Genomic DNA, 6,549 nt, shown 5'->3' on the forward strand with positions numbered 1-6,549 from the left:
TTAGCGATCCAATTTTGGAATGTTTGTGGAAGAAGGGCACTTATCCTACTGTGTATCTTGGGCTTTAGGACTGAGTTCACGAAATGGCTTAAAATTCTTCCTTTTTTTCTTTTCTATTCTTTTCTTTCCTCCCTTTCTCCTTTCCTTCCTTTGTCCCTTCTTCCTTCCTTCCTCCCTCCCTCCCTCCCTCCCTCCCTCTCTCTCTCTCTCTTTCTTTCTTTCTTTCTCTTCAGTATGAGAACTGGGCTCAAAATGCACCATAAGTGAAGCTTTCTCTGGAGCTTTTTGAAAAGATTTTACTGATAATGTCATAGTACATCATTATAAGGTCATTAGGAGTACATTTTGGCCCTTTGAGGAAGGGGAAGGTTCTGGTCAAGCACCTATCACTTGGGCAGTGGGACATATTTCTTAAATTCCCATGTCATTAGAAGGTAAGTTTAGTTCTTATTTCTTTGTTTGACACTTCTTACTTCTGTTCTGATTTATAGTACTAATTTATAAAGTGGGTAGAGATGCCCCAGAAGTTTGTAGAATATGATTGAAAGGATGCTGAGTGGTACTACCCAGACCCTCCCTTCAGGACTGGCAGTGTAAGCAGCTGATGGCTCTCAGCTTAGTTTCTCTGGGAGAATTGCCCTCAGCAGGAGAAAGCCACCTTGCCCAAAATTATTTCCTGAGGGCAGCCCACTTCCTAGGATGGGTCAACATAGTGGTATTAAGGCAGGGCTCCTTGCTTCAATTTGGGACAATTTTGAAGGAGCATTCCAGCTCCAGAGCTCCCAGAGGGATGGGATGAGGCCTTTGTTGTGACTGTCTCAAAGTTCACTTGCTTGCTTCTCTGCCCCACAGGTTAGATCCCCAGAGGACGCACCAATAAGCTTCCTGCACACAAATCTCCTTCTCACAATCTATTTCTTGGGGAATCTGTAACAATGACCAAAACATTTTGCATAAAGGAACCCTATGACTCTCCTTTTCTCATTCCCCTCTTCAGAATCAAACATCTCTTCATTTCCCTAATGGAAGAACAACAAAACACTTATTTCACAATAGAAACTTTGAAGTTCACATCAAGAACTGCCTTCAGAAAACATGGATTGGTTAAGAAATTTTACAGCACTTAGCATCTTTCTCAAATTTATTCCACCTTTTTTCTGTCCCTCCTAAATAGTCAACAATTATTTATAATGATTGATTAGAAGTGAATAAAGGGCAAGTATTGGATAATTCTTTAATTGTGGAAAAATATACAGTACATAAAATTACCATTTTAACCATTAACACTGTTGTGTAACCATCTCCACAATACGTCTCCAGAACTTCATCCCAAACTGAAACTCTGTATCTATTAAACAACATGAGTAACTCTTGACCTCATACTGTAGTTTTTGTTCCTCTTCATTCTAAAAAGTTGAGTTTGGGGAAAGGAGAGCAGGCAGAAATACCAGATGATTCCAAAGAACTTGGCTTTGTGCAAATAGCGATTGCTAAAGGTAAAAACAAAGTGACTAAAAAAGTGCTGGGAAGTTGGGCATTTGAAGATTCGTATTTCTAAGATTGCAAGTTCTAAGACTCCTGTGGGATAGAAAGAGTTAATACAAAATATTTTGGTCGTTGACTCCTTATATTTTTTTCCTTAACAAAAATACCTTTGTTGCTTTTCACAAGCTTAGTGTTAAAAATATAACAAGAAACAACAGAGGATAATACAAACAATTTGAGCCTACCATAAAAAAATAACCGTGATTAATGCTTGGTCAACATCCTCTTAGGTATCTTGCTATCCATACGATCCAATACTCAAATACACTTTTCCAAAAATGTCATTGCAATCTGCCTTGCAATATATTTGGATCTCCCACAATATATTTTGTCCATCTCCTTAGGCACCACAGATCTTTAGAGCTGAAAGGGAGATTGGAAATAGAGTCATTAGGGCCCTTATATCCCGCTGGAAATGTGAAGGGCTTGAGAGCTCTCTGCACAGAACAAGTACAGACGTTTCACTGGCTATTTTAAGTCTAATACAATTCAAGGGAAATACAAAACAGCTCTCTTTAAACAAACTTTGGACTACTAAATGTGTTCATGCCACTTTACTGATTAAACTTATCATTTTAGTCATTGATTTTTGTTTTCTCTGGTTTGTTTTCACTTCCCAGGTTTTAGTTTTTATTAAATTTATACATGCACGTTTTACAGTGGAAAACAAGAGTTGTTGCAAAAAACTCCAGGAGTCCCCTCCCGCACCCTATGTATGTGCCTCCCTGAAGGCAATCACTTTAAAATCATTTTTTAAAAAACTTTCCTATCTTTAAATAACATGCAGATATGGGTACTTGTTCCATTTTTGGCATTATCCACCAACTTTCCTCTATGGCAGATGAGGCATTATGCCTTCTATTCACACCTCACTGTCACCTGTTCTTAACTTCCTTTCCCATTCACTCCCATTCTGTACCCTCAATACAAGGAGAAAATAAGGGGGAAATCACTTTAGTAAATTAAGGCTAGAGCTCCACTGTCCTCTAGTCTGGTTCAAAAGTTAAACATCATTTTTACCCTTGTACTTGGAAAGTGACCTTTTGCTTTTCATCTCTGGATCTTTATCTTCAGTGTTCTGAATTTCATAAATACATGGCATGCTCTCAGCCCTTAGTGATCCCTTTCAATCTGGAAATCATGTTCATCCATTTGGGAAGTTATTTCATTGGTGATTTTCTTCTGTCTGTTTTCTCCATCTCTCTCGAGCTCTTTTTTTGGATATTGGATCTCTGGGATCAGCCTTCTAATTTTCTTCTATTTTCTCCTCTATTTGTCAGGTCCTTCTGTTTTGTTCTAATTTCTAGGAAATTTACTTGAGTTTCTACTCCATAAAGTGACTTAAAAAACACAAATCTTACAGTTCGGAGGGTTAGAAGTCTAACGTGAATCTTACGGATTAGAGTCAAGGAGTCTGAAGGGCTACGTTCCTTTCTAGAGACTCTTGGGAAGAATCTTTCTTTGCCTATTCAGGTTGTTGGCAGAATTCAGTTTCATACGATTGTAGGGCTGCAGTCTGCATTTTCTTTCTTTTTTTTTTTTTGCGGTACGCGGGCCTCTCACTGTTGCGGCCTCTCCCGTTGCGGAGCACAGGCTCCGGACGCGCAGGCTCAGCGGCCATGGCTCACGGACCCAGCCGCTCCACGGCATGTGGGATCTTCCCGGACCGGGGAACGAACCCGTGTCCCCTGCATCGGCAGGCGGACTCTCAACCACTGTGCCACCAGGGAAGCCCCTGCATTTTCTTGATGGCTGTCAGCTGGGGGCTCTTCCAGCTTCCAGCGGCCCCCACATTGCTTGGCTCGTGGCCCCCTTCCTTCATCTTCAAATCCAGCAACAGTGAGTGGTGTTCCTCTCATGTGTCTAGTCTCTCCTCTCCTTCTCCTGTGGCATCTCTCAGCCTCTGGCCAGAAAAGTTCTCAGCTTTCAAGGGCACAATTTAACTAGATTGGTCCCACTTGATAATCCAGGGTGATCTCCTCATTTCAAGATCCCTAACCTTAATCATATCTGTAAAGTCCATTTTGCCATAGGTTTCAGGGCTTAGGATGTAGACATCTTTAGGGATCCTTATTCTGCCTACCACTATATTATAGTATCTTAATGTCTACTATAATATATTTAACTTCCAAGAACTCTTTATTCTCTGAATGTTCCTTTTTTTTTGTATAGCAAATACTTGTTTCATGTTTGGGATATCTTTACTTCTCTCTGAATACAATAATGATAGTTATTATATCAAAAGTTGTAGCAGAAAAATCTGTTTTCTTCTCCCTGTATAGTTTGTTTCCTGTAAGTTGCCTTTCTGTGGTGTTTATTTTGGTCTCTGTCTTCCATTGTGGGACACTCTGTTGGTTCACGGCTGCCTGTCATGAACCTTAAGCAGCTGACTGGTCTCCCTGGTGCCCGGGCCAGACTCGTGGACCATGGGCTTGAGGGTAAGGTGATCTGGCTTACACAAGATCACTATTTTAGGGGTTGTTTTCTCTTGCTTTGGTCAAATTCCTGAGAGGTGGATCTTTCTATCTCCTACTTTCAGGGTATTCCAACTTTCGTAGGACTGGCTATCTGCATTCTGAGAACCAAGGGAAGTTGGAGAGCTCAGCATTCATGATGTGAATGGCTAATTAACTTCTCTGCTTGTGGTAGGAAGTCACCCTCAACGTACTTACTGTGCTCTAGTCAAGTGATTGGCCATTTTCCTTCTCCAGAGAAATAACCTCAGTCTTCTGAGCAGAGCTGGGGAGGGAATTACAACCGAACTCCTTAAGTAGCCTTTCAACCAATCCTCCCGTTTTGAGCCTCACTTTCTCTCTGCATCTGCAGATACCTGGTGTTAAGTCCCGAGGTTTTTAGATGTTCTGCATTATAAATTAGGTTCTTCTTGGCTTTCCCCACTGCGAGCTTAGCAGTCAGCTTTCTCAGATCTGCCAGGTCAGTTATGATTATGCAGCCTCTTGCATTCTCTTTGTCCTCATGAGTTTTCCCCTTTTCTGTAATTTTAGTAGCATTGGGAGGAAGTAAGAATGAATGAATGTTCATTCAGACTACTGAATTGTATACTTTAAAAGGGTGAATTTTATAGTATGTGAATTATATCTCAATAAAATAAATTTTAAAAATGAATTAATGTGTGTGATATGCCATTCTAATCCCAACATATGCCTCCTAATTTTTTTTTTTTTTTTGCGGTACATGGGCCTCTCACTGTTGTGGCCTCTCCCGTTGCGGAGCACAGGCTCCGGACGCGCAGGCTCAGCGGCCATGGCTCACGGGCCCAGCCGCTCCGCGGCATGTGGGATCTTCCCGGACCGGGGCACGAACCCATGTTCCCTGCATCGGCAGGCGGACTCTCAACCACTGCGCCACCAGGGAAGCCCATGCCTCCTAATTTTAGAGGAGAGTGAGCCAGAGAAGCTTAAATGAGAAGCTCAGGATTGTGATGGTTTTAAAATGATCTCAAAGCTCACTTAAGTCAACTTTTTAAAATTAATTAATTAATTAATTAATGTATTTTTGGCTGTGCTGGGTCTCTGTTGCTATGCGCGGGCTTTCTCTAGTTGCGGTGAGTGGGGTCTACTCTTTGTTGCGGTGGTTTCTCTTGTTGCGGAGCACAGGCTCTAGGTGCACAGGCTTCAGTAGTTGTGGCTCACAGGCTCAGCAGTTGTGGCGCACGGGCTTAGTTGCTCCGTGGTATGTGGGATCTTCCCGGACCAAGGCTCGAACCCATGTCCCCTGCATTGGCAGGCGGATTCTTAACCACTGCGCCACCAGGGAAGTCCCTTAAGTCAACTTTTAAGCGACCGTTCAACTACATCCAATCAGGTTTTCTGAGTTGTATCTGGCCTTGCAGAGTTGCCTTTTGGGGCAGTGGCTCCTCAAGCCGTGACCCCGGGCACTTGCCATTCTAGCTTGCACCATTTCTAGAAGAGGAACATTGGTGCTCTGGAAAACTAAGTATCTCTGCAGGGAGGAGATGACCTGCATGTCATTGAGTCGAATGTTAGTTTAAAAATGTACAAATACTGTTAATCACTTAATTATTGAATCTATACATAATTAGTGCAATTTATATCAGACAGTAATTTTAAGGATACATGAAAATACTGAGAACAGTGATGTTTGAGGCTCCAGGAGAAAAGGGACCGCGGCTCTCCCTGCACTCCCCTTCCCACCCAGCTCCCATGATGTAATTTGATAAACACACAGAACTCAAAGTGGCTAAAAAAATACAAGGAACATTAAGTGGTCTATGGCTTTTCTTAACATAGCCAAAATCAATAACTTGAGATCTCTTCCTGTTAACATTTAGGGATTTACATGTCTAACTTCCATTAGTATTAAGTACTCTTTCCTGCCAATATCCATTTTTATGCATTTTAAAGTTGTTTATATCATATTCACAGTCAGTTTTTTACATAGCTGAGAGAATACAAGATGGCTGTAATATGTTCTAAAGCAATTGTTAATTATCTGTTATTAAATCAATATTTCTCCAAAACTTGTCCTTGATTTCTTGGCCTTCCTAACTTTCACCTAGTATATGTACCTCATTTACTTCCATAGCTCAACTATCAAGAGTCTGTCTTTCTGCTGGAATATGGTCACTTTTTCAAAATTGTGGTATCATAGGCCTTTAGTGGCTTGACTGATCAGAGAGCCAGAACTGCCCTTAGAAACAGTTTGGGTTGACAGAGCTAGCAAATAAAAACACAGGACCCCATTAAGAATTTCAGATAAACAATGAATAACTTGTTTTTAGTATAAGTGTGTCACAAATATTGCAGGGGATAAACTTATACTAAAGAATTATTTGTTGTTTATCTGAAATTCAGATTGAACTGGGTGTCCTGTATCTCATCTGGCAATCCTAGACCCAGGCTACTGGGGACCCCTGTATGGGGCCCTGGGTTTTAGAGATCACCCACCAGTGCTTTTCTCAGGGTAAGGAATCCTTGGCACCAAATGGACATACCCATCCATTCCTGAACCCTCTTATACACC

The sequence above is a fragment of the Lipotes vexillifer genome, unplaced genomic scaffold (assembly GCF_000442215.2).
Source record: "Lipotes vexillifer unplaced genomic scaffold, Lipotes_vexillifer_v1.1 scaffold1969, whole genome shotgun sequence".
Classification (NCBI taxonomy): domain Eukaryota; kingdom Metazoa; phylum Chordata; class Mammalia; order Artiodactyla; family Lipotidae; genus Lipotes; species Lipotes vexillifer.